General features: G+C 40.9%; 1 pseudogene; it reads left to right on the forward strand.

Annotated features, from left to right (window-relative positions):
* The first annotated feature begins 11,791 nt into the window (after positions 1-11,791).
* LOC102851271 lies at positions 11,792-14,331 on the forward strand (annotated as a pseudogene).
* The last annotated feature ends 4,089 nt before the right edge of the window (positions 14,332-18,420 follow it).

The raw sequence follows: 18,420 nt of genomic DNA on the forward strand, positions 1-18,420 counted from the left end.
GATTTAGAAGAGGTCATGGTACTAGGGATATTGTCGCTAATGTTAGATGGATCTTGGCAGAAAGCAGAGAATACCAGAAGAATGTCTATCTGTTTCATTGACTATGCAAACACTTTTGACTGTGGATCACAACAAGCTATGGCTGACTCTGAGAAGAATGGGAATCCCAGAACATTTGATTGTGCTAATGCAAAACCTATACTTGGACCAAGAGGCAGTCTTCAGAACAGAGCAAGGAGATACTACATGGTTCAAAATGAAGAAAGGGGTCCATTAGGGATGTATTCTGTCCCCATACCTTTTCAATCTGTATGCAGAACAGATCATCCGAGACACTGGGCTGTACGAGGAGGAATGTGGCATCAGGACTGGTGGAAGAATCATCAACAACCTGTGTTACGCGGATGATACAACCCTGCTTGCTGAAACTGAGGAGGACCTGAAGCACTTGCTGCAGAAGGTCAAGGACTGCAGGATCCTATATGGATGGAAGCTCAACATCAAGAAAACAAAGATTCTCACCACTGGGCCAACTGGCAGCATCAGTACGGATGGTGAGAAGATTGAGATAGATAGCAGTTTTAGTTTACTTGGTTCCACTGTCAACACTCTTGGTAACAGCAACCAGGAAATCAGGAAATCAGGAGATGAATTGCATTGGGAAAGTGAGTTGTGAGGGACCTCTCAAGAGTACTGAAGAGCAACGACGTCACGTTGGAGACTAAGGTGCACTTGATCCAGGCGATAGTCTTCACAATTATGTGTTATGCATCAGAGAGCTGGACAGTGAATAGGGATCATAGAAAGAGAATTGATGCCTTTGAGCTGTGGTGCTGGAGAAGAGTGTTGAATATACCATGGACTTCTAGGAGAACAAACAGGTTTGTCCTGGAGAGGGTGAAGCTGGAATGCTCCTTGGAGTCAATGATTCTGAAGCTTCGTCTGACATACTTTGGGCATGTTGCAAGGAGGGACTGGTCTTTGGAGAGGGACATCATATTTGGGAGAGTGGAGGGACGGCACAGGAGAGGATGACCCTCGATGAGATGGATCGATTCTGTTATTGGAGTGGTGGGAGTGAGTGTGTTTGAGACGGCGAGGTTGGCACAGGATAGAATGGCGTTTAGGGCTCTTGTACAAAGGGTTGCTATGAGTTGCAAGCAACTTGATGGCACATTACAACAACAACAATGTTGAGGAAATTCCTTTCTATTCTAATGTTACTTAATGTCTTTATCACAAAGGGGTGTTGTATTTTTTCAAATGCCTTTTCTGCATCAATTGCTATGATCATATGGTTCTTGTTATTTACTTTGTTAATATAGTGAGTTACATTGATTGTTTTTATGTTAAACCATGCTTGCAAACCTCTTATGAACCCCACTTGGTGAATTTTTTTTATGTGCTTTTGGAATCTATTGGCTAGGATTTTGTTAAGAATTTTTTCATCTATGTTCCTGAGAGATATTGATCTGTAGTTTTCTTTCTTGGTAGTATCTTTGCTTGGTTTTTGTATCAGTGCCATCTTATCATTCATGCCATAGAATGTTTCTGGGAATGTTCCTTCTTTTTCAATTTTTAAAAAGAATTTAAGTAGAACTGGTGCTAGGTCCTCTCTGAATGTTTGGCAGAATTTAGCTGTGAATCTATGTGGTATAGGACTTTTAAAAAAAATAAAATTTTATTTTAATTGTGATTTTAATGAACATTTATAGAGAAGTTAGATTTTCATTCATTCACTGTTGAACATTTTACCCTCTCACGCTCCCTTGCCCCTCCCTCAGTTCATTTTTTTTAATATTTATTCGTTATTCCACAATTACCCCATCCAGTCCTCTTTGCAATGACATATCTCTTATTCTGGGCTATTGTCATACATATAATGCTTAATAATATATCCATTTCAGATAGTTCTTTCTTTCATCTGTTCCATTATCTATCCACACTTATCCTAGTCTCCTCCCAACCCCCCCCATGTCAGACTTGCTCTATAACAGTGGTTCTACACAGTACTTGTCCTTTTGTGATTGAGATATTTCATTCAGTATGAATGTGCTCCAGACTTGCCCATGTTGTGTAATGTTCTTATAAATTCATTGTTTTCCAGTGCTGTGTAGTATTCCATTCTATGAATATACCATAGTTTTTCTATCCATTCATTTGTTGCAACCACTGTGGAAGGCAGTTTGGCACTTTCTCAAAACATTGGAAATAGAAATACCATTTGACCCAGAAATTCCATTATTGGAAATATACCCTAAAGAAACCATAACTGCCTTCCAAACAGATATAAGGACACCCATATTTATTGCTGTGGGGAAGTATTTTCATGTCCTGTTCAACTTCTTCTTTTGTGATGTGTATGTTCAAGTGTTCTACATCTGTTCTTGTCAATCTGAATAGGGCATGAGTTTCAAGAAATTTGTCCATTTCCTCTGGGTTTTTTTAATTTATCAGCATATAGTTTTTCATGTTGTTGTTATTGTTTTGTGCCATCAAGTTGCCTGTGATTCATAGTGACCCTATGTACTATAGCTCTGAAACCTGCCCTGTCCTGAGCCAGTCTCACTAACTCCAATACTATCCCCATAGCCCTAGTTACTGTATCAAACCATCTCAGCCACGGTCTTCCTTTCCTGTGTTGCTCCTCCACCCTTCCAAGCATGATGTCCTCCTTCACCAAGGATTGGTCTCTCCTGGCCACATGCCCAAAGTATGTGAGATGAAACTTTAAAATCCTAGCCTCCAAGGAAAACCTTGTTTTCACCCTCTCCAAGACAGACCTATTTGTTTTCTTGGCAGTCCATGGTATGTTCAAGACTCTTTCAACACCACAACTCAAAGGCATCAACTCTTCTTCTATCCTCTTTAGTCATTATCCAGCTCTCTGATGCATAGCAAGTAATTGCGAAGACCATGAACTGGATCAGGCACATCTTAGTCTCTAGACTGACATCTTTGCTTCTCAGTAGTGTAGAAAGGTGCTGGAGTTTTTCAGAGTATTCTAATATTATTAATTTCATTTTATCTGGTTCTGTTGTGGTTTCACCTTTATAATTTCTTAATCAATGTTATCTCTGTCTTCTCTTTTTTCTTTTGTTAAGTCTGCCAGTGGTTTGTTAATTTTTTTTTTTACACTTTCAAAAAAATCAGCTCCTGGTCTTATTGATGGTTTCTATTCGTTTTCTGTCTCATTGATTTCAGCTCTTGTCCTTATAATTTCTTTTCTTCTAGAAGTTGTAGGATTAGATTGTTGTTCTTTTTCTATTTGATGAAGGTGTTGAGTTGGAGCATTAACTTTTCTTCTTTCTTTTTTATTGTGTGCCTATTGCTATGAACTGACCCCCTGAGGGAGAACTGTCTTAGCTGTATCCCAGAGGTTTTCGTATGTTGTATTTTCATTTGTTTCCAAGAAGTTTTCATTTCATTCTTTAAGGCACAGAAGTATTTAAATGGTTTCAAAGTAGGTATGTGAATTAATCTAGAGGCCATCATGATAATTTGATCACCATGGTCACTGAGTTAGCAACTACACAAGACAAAAAGAAAAACTGAGATGACCCTATCAGAAAAAATCATGTAGCCAAGATGACTCTAGCAAGGTGAGGAGCATCACAACTATTTCAAAAAGAAAGGAGACCACAGCCAAAGATGCATTAAAGTATGTCACATTTCTTCACAAGTTGGCCTGGTCATGCTCTCCAGATCCATTTTTCCTGTTCTCTCCAAGGGAAAGGCTTCTCCAGGCCTTACTCTGTTATCTAACTGAGCTCAACCAGTGCCAGACTACTCCCACTCCCAATGAAATGATGCCAAGCCTGCCAGAGAAAGTAGAGATCACAACTAATTTGTTTTGAAAACAAATTCATTCCCACAACAGGGTTCTTAGGTTCCTGTTGCTGAAGAGATCAAGATGTGGATGGAAAGACAAACTCTAAGAGGGGACCAGACATGATTGGCTAGATTCATTAAGGCGCACAAGTCAAGTCCCTCATCACCTTTAATCAATTCCTCTGACCCACCAAACTGGAACCAGTCCCATATTTCTACTCAGCTGTGACTGACATCTTTGCTTGTATCTCAGAACTCTGAGTACAGGGACACACCAGAAGATTTACTCTACTTAGAGCCAAGTCTAGAGAGATTCTGATTGTTAAACCCTCCAACAGGGCTCTAGTGACCTAGTAGTAAAGAGCTATGCTGCTAACCAAAAGACAGGCAGTTCAAATCCACCACTCGATAGAAGATGGGTAATCTTCCCTCAATGCAATTTACAGCCTCTGAAAATTCCCTAGAGGGTCAAATAGGAGTTTGTTCCAACACAGAGAACATAATAACAGTAACAGCAAACACTTTTGTTGTTGATGGTGTTGTTAGATGCCATCGAGTCAAGTATGTATCATTGTTGTTGTTGTTGTTATGTGCCGTCGAGTCGTTTGCGACTCATAGTGACCCTATGTACAACAGCCCTAAACCCTGCTCTATCCTGTGCCAATCTCACTGCCTCTGACACACCCATCCCGATTACCCCAGTCACTGAATCAATCCATCTCATAGAGGGTCTTCCCCTCTTGCGCCGTCCATCCACCCTCCCAAGCATGATGTCTCCAAGGACCTGTCCCTCCTTGCAACATGCCCAAAGTATGTCAGACGAAGCTCCAGAATCCTTGCCTCCAAGGAGTAGCTTGGTTTAACCCTCCCCAGGATGAATCTGTTTGTTTTCTTGGCGTCCATGATACATTCAATACTCTTCTCCAGAACCACAGCTCAAAGGCATCAATTCTCCTTCTGTCCTCCCTAGTCATTGTCCAACTCTCTGATGCATAACAAGTGATTGCAAAAACCATGGCCTGTATCAGGCGCACCTTAGTCTCCAGAGAGACACCGCTGCTCTTGAGTACTTTAGCGAGGTCATTAACAGCAGACTTTCCCATCGCAATATGTTTTTTTATTTCCTGACTGCTGGTGCCAAGAGTGTTGACCGTGGATCTGAGCAAACTGAAGCTGTGAACAATATCAATGTATCATAGCAACCTTATAAACAACAGATCCAAGCCCTGTCCTATCCTTTTACCGTCCTCATCAACACTGACACAATTGAGCCCATTACAAACACTCAAAAAAAAAAAAGAGGGAAAATAAAGGTCTTGTGAACTCAGGGTTCTTGAGGCTCTCCCTCCCTAGACCTAACTGCTAATGCTGTGTTTCCCAGCCTCCTTGATACAGATGTTCACTGCCTCTACAATGCTCCCTCAGAAGGGAAACCTTCTGGTAGAATGTCAACCAAGAGTGAGAAAGCATCATCATTCTTTTCAAAGGGATATCTATGCTTTCTATAATGTAAGGGATTCTTTCACAACATAATTACCCAATATAAAACACTCATTAATGTCCTGACAACTGCTTCCATGAGCTGTGATTGTTCAACAGGATTGGAATCCTTGAAAACTACAAGTATCTTTTCATTTACTTAAGTGGTCCGACTAGGGGGGAGGTTAACATTTCCTTTCTATTCAGGTGTACTTCACGATGAAGATTGTAGTCTTTGACCTTAATTGAATAAATCATTTTCATCAAGCAAGGTTGTGTCAATAGTATATCCCAGATTGTCAATGACATCACTCCAATACTGATAGCTAGTTCTTCTTAAACGTCTCAGATTTTATCTTAACCGCAGAGACTGAAAATGTTAAATGAATGGATATGACCCTGCCACTTCCTCTTTCACTCACACACTCACCTCACAAAAACACACTCTGTTCCCATTAGTTTCAAAACATAGGACCCTCCAAAAAGTTTTCTTGACTGTGCATCATAACGGGAGGAAATTGAACATCCTTTTCCTGCAGAACTCCTAGTGGGTTCTAACAGTCAGACACCATGGCCTTTTGGGTAGTAGCAAACATGCTGTGGATGACAAACATAGAGGAATGTAACCCTTCCAAATGGGTCACTCACAGATTTAGATCAGCCATTTTAGCAACCCAAAATTATGCATTCTAATAACACAAACATAGTCAGCAGTGGGGGGCAAAGACATTGACAACGGTTGTGTTGGTAAATATATATCCTTCTTCTCCTGGGAGAATGTAACAAACCTTGATGTTTGAAAGTGATGATTTACTGATATCAATATTCCTACCATGGTCAATCTTTGGCCAGCAATATGCTGTCATGAGGCCAGGTTTGGAAGTGTTATGCACCAACTACTATCCAAAGTTAACAGTAGCCAATTATACTACAGTCAAACCACTTTCCTATGAGTATGTACACACCTTCCACTTGCACCAGCAGGATTCTTAATTACCAATCCAAGAATATAAATTACATAAACAGTCAACACTTACATATTTTGAATATATGTATAAAACCAATAGCTAAACTGATTGAACAAATATGCCATGTGTTAGTGCCTATAGTCTTGTCAAGACATCAAAAAAACAAAGATTCTCACCACTGGGCTGATTGGCAGCATCATGATAGATGGCGAAGAGATTGAGATTGTTAACAGCTTTAGTTTGCTTGGCTCTGTAATCAACACTCTTGGTACCAGCAGCCAGGAAAATAAAAGACGAATTGCACAGGGAAAGTCTGCTGTCAGAAACTTCTCCAGAGTACTGAAGAGCAACAATGTCAGTCTGGAGACTAAAGTACACCTGATCTAGCCCATGGTCTGAAATTACTTGATAATTACTGGATAATGACTGGGAATGACAGAAGAAGAGTTGATGCCTTTGAGCTGTGGTGCTAGAGTATTGAATATACCATGGACTGCTAAAAGAACAAACACGTTCATCCCAGAGAGGGTGAAACCAGGATGCTCCTTGGAGGCAAGGATTCTGAAGTTTCATTTGACATAATTTGGACATGTTGCAAGGAGGGACCAGTCCTTGGAGAGGGGCATCATGCTTGCACAAGAGAGGAAGGCCCTCAATGAGATGGATTGATTCAGTGACTGGGGCAATGGAGGTAGGTATGTCAGAGACAATAAGATTGGCACAGGATAGAGCAGGGTTTAGGGCTGTTATATATAGGGTTGCCATGAGCCACAGGTGACTTGACGGCACAAACAACAACAACAGAACTTCGATAAATGTCGATAGTTGTAGAGGGGCTTCAGGCCTTTTGTTCATAAGGTCACTATGAGTCATGATCAACTCAGAGGCAACCAACAACAACAACATCCCCATCTTAATGACAGATAGTCTGATTCAGGCCACACTCTTTCTGATTATCAGCTCTGTATCCAAGAGCTGTACAATGAATAAGGATGACAAAAAGAATTGATGCTTTTTAGCTGTGGTGTCAGAGAAGAGCACTGAACATCCCATGGAAGGCCAAGAGAACAAATGGGTATGTCTTGGAGAGGGTGCAGCCAGATGAGGCTTCACCTCACATGCTTTGGACATGTTGCTAGGAGGTGCTATTCCTTGGAGGAGGATATGATGTTGGGAAAGGTGGAGGGTTGGTGAAGAAGAGGAAGATACTCAACCAGGTGGATTGACATGATGACTGCTGCAATGGACTCTTGTGTTTCAGGAACAGGATAGAACAGAGTTTAGATCTTCTGTTCATAGGGTCACTTTGAGTCATGCTTGACTTGATGGCACCTAACAACAAGTTACTGAAAATTTGTATGTCCAAGCAGTTTGTGCTTAGATACACTCAATAAACACCACACACAAAAAGCTCTCTAAATCCACCAAATCCAAAATACCTCTTTGGCTACCCATATACACACACATCTACATGCAATCTTAAACCTCATAAAGATATATTATCCACAATTTTCAAAGAAATGTACAATTTATATCAGTATAGGCCCTCAGCATTACATCTTCAATTACTCATCCATACCCAAAACAACATGTCCTTTTTATTGCTATCAGTTAACATAGACTTGACCCCAATCATTGTGACCTGTGTACACAGAACAAAACTCTGCCCAATCAGCACCATCCTCACAATCTCTGCTGTTATTAAGTTCACTGTTGCGGTCAGTGCATTAACCCGTCTATTTGAGAGTTTTCCTCTCCTTCAATGACTCTTTATTTTTCCATGCATGAAGTCTTTCTGTATGGACTGGACCCCTTGATAAAAAGCCTGTGAGATCAAATATCACCATTCTTACTTTTAAGGGGCAGGCATTCTGGTTACACATTTTTAAATACAAATGTATTTAATCCTTTTTGTTTGACATGTTAAATATTCTATGCCATCACCAAAACATAAATTTTTCAGTCTTCTTTATTGTCCAACATTTACATGCACAATTGCAACGATTGAAAATACCATGGGTTAGGCCAGGCACACCTCAGTTTGTGTGTGTGTTTGTTTGTTTGTTTGTTTGTTTAGACCTTGATTTTACTCTTTCTTTTTTAATTTATTATTAATTTCAATGAAAATTTACATAGACTTTGGATTTCCATTCCATTGTTGTACTTTTCTCCCCTTTCACTCCCCCCCCCAAGTACATTCTCCTCTTTGAAAAGTAAAAGAAAAATTCTTTCATTGTTTTACACACCTCAGTTTTTAAATGGACCTTCCTGCTTTTGGAGAAGTCCTTGGCAGAAGGTTTGTTCATTGTAATACATCCTTCAGTTTCCTGACTGTTGCTTCTCCAGGCAAAATTAAATAACTGGCAACTTCAATTTTTTTCTGCATTTTTCTTAAATGTGTCTTATTTTTCCTACAACCAGGAGAAGATAAAATAGATAAATGGGATCTTCTAAGAATCAAATCCCTATGCACATCCAAAAACTTCTCCAACAGGGTAAAAAGGGAAGCCACAGACTGGGAAAAAGTATTTGGTAATGACATGTCAGATAAGGGACTTATATCTAGAATTTATGAAATAGTTACGCACCACAACAAGATAAAGGTAAATAATCCAATTTAAAAATGGACACAGGATATGAACAGACCCTTCACCAAAGAAGACATTCAGATGGCTAATAAGGACATGAAGAAATGTTCAAAAGCCCTATCTCTAACAGAGATGCAAATCAAAACAACTGTGAGATATCATCTCACTCCAGTAAGAACAGCAAAATAGAACAGCAAACAACAAATGCTGGTGAGGTTGTGGAGAAACTGGAGCCCTTATTCACTGTTGATGGAAATGTAAAATGGTGCAACCACTGTGGAGGGCTGTATGGCGCTTTCTCAAAAAGTTGCAAATTAAGACACCATTTGAGCCAGCAATTCCACTACTGGGAATATACCCCAAAGAGACCATAACAGACATCCAAGCAGATATATGCACACCCATGTTTATCACGGCTTTGTTCACAAGAGCAAGGAGTTGGAAACAACCTAAGTGCCCATCAACAAATGAATGGATAGAGAAGCTGTGGTATATTCACTACCCTGCATTGAAAAACAAAGAACTCATGAATATTATTCAAAATGGGTGACACTGGAGGACATTATGCTGAGTGAAATATCTCAGTCACAAAAGGACAAATACTGCATGGTGCCACTGTTATAGAATGAGACTGACATCAGGGTTGGGGTAAGATTGAGAAAAACTGGATAAATTATGTATACTGCATTGAAATAGATGAGGGAGAGAACAGTTTAAAAGCGATATATGATAGGGCATTATGGTTATCACAAAAGTCCAGAATTAAGGTTGCATAGTGGAGTGTACTCGGGCCAGTGGGGGGGGTGTGCAGGGGGGTGGTGATTGTATACCAATGAAAGAATTTTTTCTTTTACTTTTCAAAGAGAGGAGCGAACTCTGGGGGAGGGCTGGGCAGAAAAAAGTGTCTTATTTTTGAGGACTTAAGAGAATTTTTATTTTCTTGATGTTGTGATGTAACCCATCATTTTCAGCACAAATGAATGCCACGTGAACACAAATATTGATTGTATTAATTCATTAAAGCATTAATTAATTAAAGCGCAAGCCTTAAGGAAGGATGTAGGTTGCAAGTCCACTGCACTTTCACTGACATTCTTTTCATGTCTGACTGAATGGGTTGGAAATGTTGGAAGAGCTAAATACAAAAAATATACATGCAAAATCCACAATATAAAAAAAATCAGACAAGAAAATACACCGTGACCGAGTCAAGTCTAACAGCAAGATATAAAGAATTAGGTAAGGGAATCTCCTTCCTGTTTGTCCCAAAATTAGCAGATAAGACAGTGGAAGTGCACTGCACTGTTGGGTGCAGGATCACAGGCTTCGCTTTCATACAGCCCAGCCCGGTCAGGGTACCTACCCTTAGAAGTCGGCCTTCTTTGTTGGTGCTCACAGATCACTCTCAAGTGGCCTCTTCTGCAACTGACGCCTTCAACCAGTAGAGGGCAGCAGTGTGCGTGCTTGACCTGAAGCCCAGCCCATAAGCTAGAGCTCCTGAGGTCCAGTCAGAAAGGAGACCAAGAGATGCCCTGAGGAAGCCAGGTGCTGAGAATTTGTACTATTAGGAGCTAACTGGAGGGTAACAATGACATTTTTTTAATTGAGATTTTAATGAAGGTTTATAGAGAACCTGGATTTCCATTCATCCATTGTTGCACATTTTCCTCCCTACCCACCCCTACCCCCAATTGGCTTTTCTTTTTGAAAAGAAAAAAAAATTCTTTCCTTGTTATATCAGCAGCATAAGATGGATGGTGAAGATATTGAGATTGTTCACCGATTTAGTTTGCTTGACTAAACAGTCAACACTCTTGGCATCAGCAGCCAAGAAATTAAAAGACGTATTGTGATGGGAAAGTCAGCTGTTAGGGATCTCGCCAGGGTACTGAAGAGCAATGGTGTCACGCTGGAGACTAAGGTGCGTCTGATACAGGCCACAGTCTTTCCAATCACTTGCTATGCATCAGAGAGCGGGACAATGACTAGGGAGGATAGAAAGAGAATTGATGCCTTTGAGCTGTGGTGCTGGAGAAGAGTATTGAATGTATTGCGGACTGCTAAGAAAACAAACAGGTTCGTCCTGGAGAGGGTTAAATGGGGCTGCTCCTTGGAAGCAAGGATTCTAAGGCTTCATCTGACATATTCTGGACATGCTGCAAGGACAGACCAATCCTTGGAAAGGGACATCATGCTTGGGAAGGTGAAGGGACCCTGCAGAAGGGGAAGGCTCTCTATGAGGTGGACTGATTCAGTGACTGGGGTAATAGAAGTGGGTTTGTCAGAGACAGTGAGATTGGCACAGGACAGAGCACGATTTAGGGCTGTTGTACATAGGGTCCCAATGAGTCACAGGTGACTCAACAGCACATAACAACAACAACAACAACACTGAGTGCATGGGGTAAAGATGGGAAATCACTTCCCATAAGATTTACCACCTCAGAAACCAGTGGAATATCAGCTACGCATTGGTTCCAACTCAACAGCAATAAGAGGGAAAGGGAATTTACAATATAGAATGTCCTTCTATTTATTTAGTTCTTCTCTTAATGTCTAATTTTCTGTCTATAGTCTTTAATCTCCCTGCCTATATTTTCCCCTAGGTACCGAGGTTCATTTTTATCTCATTAACTTTATTCAGACATCACTGACTATTCTTTTAAAGTAATACATAGCTTTACAGCATGTGTTTTTATTTCCTATTGCCTATTTTTAATACATAATAATACTCTCACTGTCTTATGACTCAAGAAATCTTCTATAAACACATATTTCAAAAGTTCTCTTATGGAAAATTTCATATTCTATCCTACCTCCAAGAGTCAGTGTCCTCATGATTCAGCTAAAAATGATGAATCTGAGACCAGCCGTGACATGAGAATGCCAAGGCCTAGCATTGTATAGTGTTGAGAAGGAAGAGCTATGGAGGTAGGAATAGTAGGCCTTAAGCCTGACTGTGGCATAATTATCTCAGTGTCTTGACAAGGGTTCCTATACAAGTGAACCTCGGTTTAATACTCCTTACTAAGGATAGTAATTGTACTTACACACGTGAGGTCATTTTGAGTTCAAAAAGAATGCAATACAAATCCCAGTAAACAAGGTGTTCAGTTAAGGCTGGTGGGTATATCATTATTACCAATATCAATCCAAGAGGTGCTAATAACTTTTTAAGTCTCCTCAAGATATAGAGATCACCTGCTTACTTATAATGTATCTTAGGCCTATTTGTTTAAGTTTCCTCACCCCACAGACTGTCATTGCCATAACATGAACCTATAGACTGGCATATATTTGACTGTGGATCCCATCAAATGATAGCTAACATTAAGGAGAATGGGATTCCCAAAACACTTGATTGTGCTCATACAAACCCTATACCTAGATCAGGAAGCAGTCATCAGAATAGAGCAAGGAAATACTCCATGATTCAAAATCAAGAAAGGAGTGCATCAGGGATTAATACTTTCTGTGTATCTTTTCAATTTATATGTGGATTAAATCCCTATGCACATCAAAAACTTTTCCCAATAGGGTGAAAAGAAAATCTACTGGGGGAAAAAACAGTTGGCAATATCATAACGGACAAGGATCTCATAATGAAAATGTAAAAAATACTACAGAGCCTCCACAAGAAAAAGACTGGGCTGCATTGCTGCTACACTGTGTATCCAGTCAATTAACTAGGTACTTGCCTTAAAAATTTCTTTGTATGAGTCCAGATCTCTAGTCCTGTCACCGCCTGCCTGCACTGGGAACTCTAGCCCCACTGCAGATACCCCATGCCCAGAAACCCGGCCCTAGTGCCCATGCCCTGCAACCAGAACCCTGGCCCTGGTGCCCATGCTCCCTTCCTGGAACTTATGCCCCTGCATTGATGTCCTGAGTCTGGAACGCTGGTCCTGACATCCCATGCCCAGAACTCCAGCCCTGTCATGGATGTCCCACATGCCCACGCCCTGAGCCCGGAAGACTGGCCCTGACACAGACATCCCATGCCCAGAACTCTGGCCCCACCTTGGACTCCCTGCGCCCAGAAATCTGGTCCAGGCACTGATGCCTTGAGCCAGAAACCCGGGTCCCAACACTTCACACCCAGATCTCCGGTCTGACAAGGGCACCCCACACTTGGAACCCTGGTCCTGACATCCCATGCCTGGAACTCTGGTCCTGACCCTGATGTCCCGCACCAGAAGCTCTGGTCCTGACACTCAGAACCCTGGTCCCAATGCCAACGCCCTGCACCTGGAACTATGATCCTGACACTGACACCTTGCACTAGGAGTTCACTTACTTGAACCAAGGTCAGTCTCATGAAATTCGAATGCTCGATAATCAGAAAATGGGAGTTAAGCCTAGATTAGTGGAAAATTGGTAAAGAGCATCATCATAAGAGTTGTATTCCATGATAGATGGTTACAATACACCGAAAATTAGCAACTTGAAGGCTGGAAGTGGAGCCACCCAGGAGACAGACTTCTTGATTTGGATATCCCAATGTCTGTGGGGATAACTGACACAAGGACAAACCCAAGCCAGTTAAACACAGTTGAATTTCTTTGGGACCCTGCAAAACACGCATCTGCTTTCATTCAGGTGCACTGTATCAGCACAGAATTCACTCCAAGGAAGCATGGAGGTGCAAAAGGAGTGCCTTTTAGGATCCAGGTTGACACTTTTAAGCAGAATGAGAATGGGGGATACACAGACCATCTCCATACAGCTAGTTGCCAGATCAAAGTGTTTAAGCCTAAAGGAGCAGACAGGAAACAAAAGACAGACCGAGAGAAAATGGAAAAGAGAACTGCCCACGAGAAGAAGTACCAGGCATCCTACAAAACCACGATCCTCACCGAGTGTTCTCCATGGCCAGACACCCCCACAGCCTACGTGATAACAGTCCCTTCGCAGCGCCCACTTTCACCTAACCTCTGCAGGGCACCTGCAGTGTCGCAAACAGCAATTCTTCCCCAAATCATCAGGGAGATGGCGTGTCACAGGCCTCCAGTGAACAACTTTAGCCTTCAGCCACAATCCAGGAAACCCAGCAACTGGCTGCTCAAAACCAGGTTCTCTTCCTACGCCGACTTACTAAAACTGAATCCGACTCTATAATTCACTTAAATCAAGGTCAGTCAGGCCCTGCTTAACTATCTACGTCTGCCAGGAGCAGCCCGGCAGCACACAGGCTGCAGGCAGCAGAGAAGAACAGCGGCGGTGCACCCTATGTTTATCATGCAATCTATTTGGAAGAAACGGTTGCCTCAGAAGTGGCCTGAAAGCTCACAGTGATGTTTAATATCCCTTCAAACCAGATTAACCACGTATACAGACAGGGCCCCACTGGCATTCACATTTTTGTTAGTGATCAGATGGTTCAGAATTTTCAAGATGAGGGTTGTTTTTTATTCTCCACAGTAGAAGCTGAAAATGGTGATGGTGTCCACATAATTTTGAAGTGATGTCCTATGTGTAGATTGAACTATATTCAGTACCAAATAAAGTCATGCTTAAAAGTGTATGAAGACCATAAAAACAACTACATCACCCCAGTAAGAATAGCAAAGTTTAACAGAACAGCAACCGACAAATGCTGTGGAGGTTGTGGAGAAACTGGAACCCTTATTCACTGTTGGTGGGAGTGTAAAATGGTGCAACCACTGTGGAAGGCGGTATGGCACTTTCTCAAAAAGTTTTAAATAGAGATACCATTTGACCCAGCAATTTCAATACTGTGAGTATAACCGAGAGACCATAAATGTCACCCAAGCAGATATATGCACACCCACGTTTATCATGGCTTTGTTCACAACAGCAAGGAGCTAGAAACAACCTAAGTGTTCAACAACAAACGAATGGAGAAGCTCTGGTATATTCACACAATGGAATATTATGGTGCATTGAAAAACAAGGAACTCATGCATTATTATTCAAAATGGGTGATGCTGGAGGATATTATGTTTAGTGAAATATCTGAGTCACAAAAGGGCAAATACTGCATAGTGCCACTGTTATAAAACAGGACTGACCTCAGGGTTGGGGGGAGAGTGAGAAAAATGGGATAAATGATGTATACTGCATTGACGCATATAAGGAAGAGAACTGTTTAAAGGGGATATGTGTTTAGATATTATTGTCATGACAAGAGTCCAGAATGAAGGCTGCATGATTGAATGGACCTGGGGGAGGGATTGTAAAACAATGAAAGAATTTTTCTTTTACTTTTCAAAGAGAAGAATGTACTGTCGGGGGAGGGGTGGGCAGGGGAAAAGTGCAACAATGAATGAATGGAAATCCATAGTCTCTAAATTTTCATTAAAATTAATTAAAAATATGATTTTTTACAAAAAAGTGTGTGAAGACCGAATCCAAGAAGTCTTGGGATTGGATTTTTACCATATAAAATGTTTCATATTGAAAACACAAGATGACCTTAAAATGAGCTGTAGGAGAGGCAATTCTGCTCACTGCCACAGCCACACATCCCCGGGAGACCAAGGACAGCATGTGCCCAGCTCCAAGGCTCCATGTGGACAAAGCTGCCTGCTTCCCTGCCAGAGGCCAGTAGATAAAGTTCTAGAAGCAGCTTTTGCTTTTTACACTGTATGCGGTTTGGAAATAAATGTAAAAACCCACTGTGGGCATTTACCTTTCTGTGCCAGTTGGGTTTTTCTTGCCTGGACCTTATGCTGATGGGAGTGCAGGAGTGGGCAGTGCTGTGTGGAGCCAGCCAGGCTGTCTGTGGAGAGATGGTTGTGCTGACAGTGGACTGGTGGTCAGCACGCGTCTCTATTTTCTCAGAAGGATCATCTGCTGGGATCATGCCAGTTTGATCCGGGAGATTGAGCCGGGAGACAGGCTTGAAGCAACTGCATTATCAAGAGTACCTTGATGAGAGGATCTGTGTAAATCCTAATAGGTACAAAAGGACTGTGGGTTTCTGCTTTATTTTATTGAAAACCTTTTGCTTCTGCTGCCCTTTTTAGCCTTCTAGTTTCTGTGTTTTCCTTCTAAAGCCTTTAAAACTTGTCTGGTTTCCCACTTCACCTCCCCAGTCTTGCTCAGGTTCCACTTTTCATTTTAAAGCCCTACCTTAAACAATGAAAACAGGTGGGGGGCGGTGTCAGCATTACTTCTGATATTTTAAAGCAGCTTCCTTATTGAAAACATGAAACTGTGCATGGAACATTGGTCATACAGTCAGACACTAAAATGCACCTTAAAAATCCCTGACTCCTCAAATACTGAAATAAGGATTCTGATGATTAATTGGGGGCTTTTACATAGCACATAAAACATGCTAAAGGGCACTTTGACAAAACCAAATGCTTGTCCACCAGTATATACTTCTAAAAGTATCTCTCTTCACCTTCACAAGTCATCAGTGAGCATTTTGAGGCCTGGAGTGTAACAGAGCCAACTTTAAGAAAACTATTACTATTCCTTCTTAATGATTTCTGTTCATTTGTCCAGGTGTTTTGGCTTTGAATGTACTAGTTGATCATCTTTGTTCAGAGAAAAATTGGAGTTAGTTAATTGAGTTTGAAATCTCTCCCAGAAGACAAAAAGTACAGTGGGCAAAGGTGCTTAATTCATAATGTGAATTAATGCAAAGCAGCACTGTCTTAATCCATTTTTATCTTCATTTCACAAAATAATTTGCAACTCTGTAGCAGTTCCTGAAGGAGAGCTCTCCTTTCTCTCACTTCCCTTTGCTTTTGTGTGGCAACATGTTTTCTGTACCAATCAAGTGTTGGGGATGGGTGGCATGATCTTACCTCTTTGTTTTCAGAGTTTTGCTTAACACTGTTTAACACTCCTTTCTGATCTTAAGATTTATGGAACAAATGCTATTTAACGCTGTGTGCTATTTTGAATTCTGCATCAGGTTTTTTAAATGGAGTAAAGAATAAAAGCTCATCAAATTAGAAATTGTACTGAGCAGTATTGAACATTAGTCTATTCCAGTAAAACAGGTTATATTATAGTACCAGCAAATTCGCTACCTTTTTTTTAACAGTAGAATGTACACATCTCAGTATAATAATTTTTTTCAATTGTTTTGAAAAAAAAAAACAAGAAAGAGGAGGAGGAGTTATAGACAGCATCACTGTACCAAAAAGAATTGGTCAACATTGAAAAATTTCAGGAAGTACCATATGAACAAGAGCCAATGGTAATAAGAAATAAGATTTTAACCTACTATGTCATTAATTAATTTTGTAACTTACAAAATTACCCTTGTAGCTAGATAAGAATATTCTTTCTGGATTTGCACCTTACTCACAGACAGCTATGCTATGTGCACATCCCTCCTCAGTAACTGGATAGCCAAGTCAGTTGTACCTGAACAAAGACCCTTTCATCTTAATGCTTCTTTTGTCTTCTTGGGGCAATCTAGCACATATAACTCTCTAGTTTACACTATATAGACCTGAGGTCTTTGTTTTCCTTTGTTGTCTCACTCACTCACTCAAGGACGTGATAAACATATCACTCCTGGATTGAATGCTTTTGGAAAATCTGGTTTAGCATAAACTCTATTTTGTTTATTGTTGTCCTGATGAAGACATAAGTAATAGAGGATTGTGACTACATTGGTGAGAATTGTAATTATCTGTTCTGATCCTAAAATCCCTTGCATTGTTTGTCTTATTTCACTTGGTAAATTATAGAATTCACTACACTTGACAGAGCAAGCCTGAAGCTAACATAATCTGGAAAACAAGCACGCCAGTGACTTTGACCTGTGGGAAATATGCCAACCACATTCTCTCCAGTCTAGTGACAGCTAAAGGATAAGAGAAAGCCCTGCTGTGAAACCTCCATAGTCAGGAGAAGAAATGCTTTCCCTCTCTCACAGAGATAGCAAAGTTGTTAAGATCACACACCAATGATGGGCATGCAACTAAGCATAATCAAACGTCAGAGACCAGAAGCTGTGACTGTCAGTAATGCCTAGCATAGTTGTGGACACATGTAAGACACTAGCTTGAGCCTCAAAAGATTATTTAAGGTAGGGAGTTCTTTCCAAAAGAGAAGGCTTTAATGCATGAGATTTTGGTGGTAGTGGTGGTGTTGTACCATTGCATTAGAACCAACTCATACCTGACTGTATAGTAGGTTTTAAAAGGCTATAAAATGCATGGGAACAAAGTGCCCATCTTACTCTTACCTAGCAGAGAAGCTGGTGGATTTGAACTACATGCCTTCAAATTGGGAGTACAACTCCTTACTAGTAAGCCATCAGAGCTCCTTATTTCATTTTTATTTACTTGGTGATGGAAGTCCAGGACAACCGGGAAATGATAGAACTGGAATGAATTTTCACAAGCCCTTTGAATGGCACCTGGCACATACTGATGTGCAATAAGTGGACAATCTCCCATCAGCATCATGGCTTTAGAGGGATATGGTGAGTTTCAACTGTGAGACCTTCCTGATAATTCGACTGATTGCAATAGGAGTCTGTGTCCCAGACAGATTGGCAAGAAAGATGACTAAGAACACCACATACAGGGTTATGGTAAGTCACTTAAATCCTAGATCAG

This window comes from Elephantulus edwardii, unplaced genomic scaffold, assembly GCF_000299155.1.
Source record: "Elephantulus edwardii isolate Elephantulus edwardi_28Jun2011 unplaced genomic scaffold, EleEdw1.0 scaffold00429, whole genome shotgun sequence".
Classification (NCBI taxonomy): domain Eukaryota; kingdom Metazoa; phylum Chordata; class Mammalia; order Macroscelidea; family Macroscelididae; genus Elephantulus; species Elephantulus edwardii.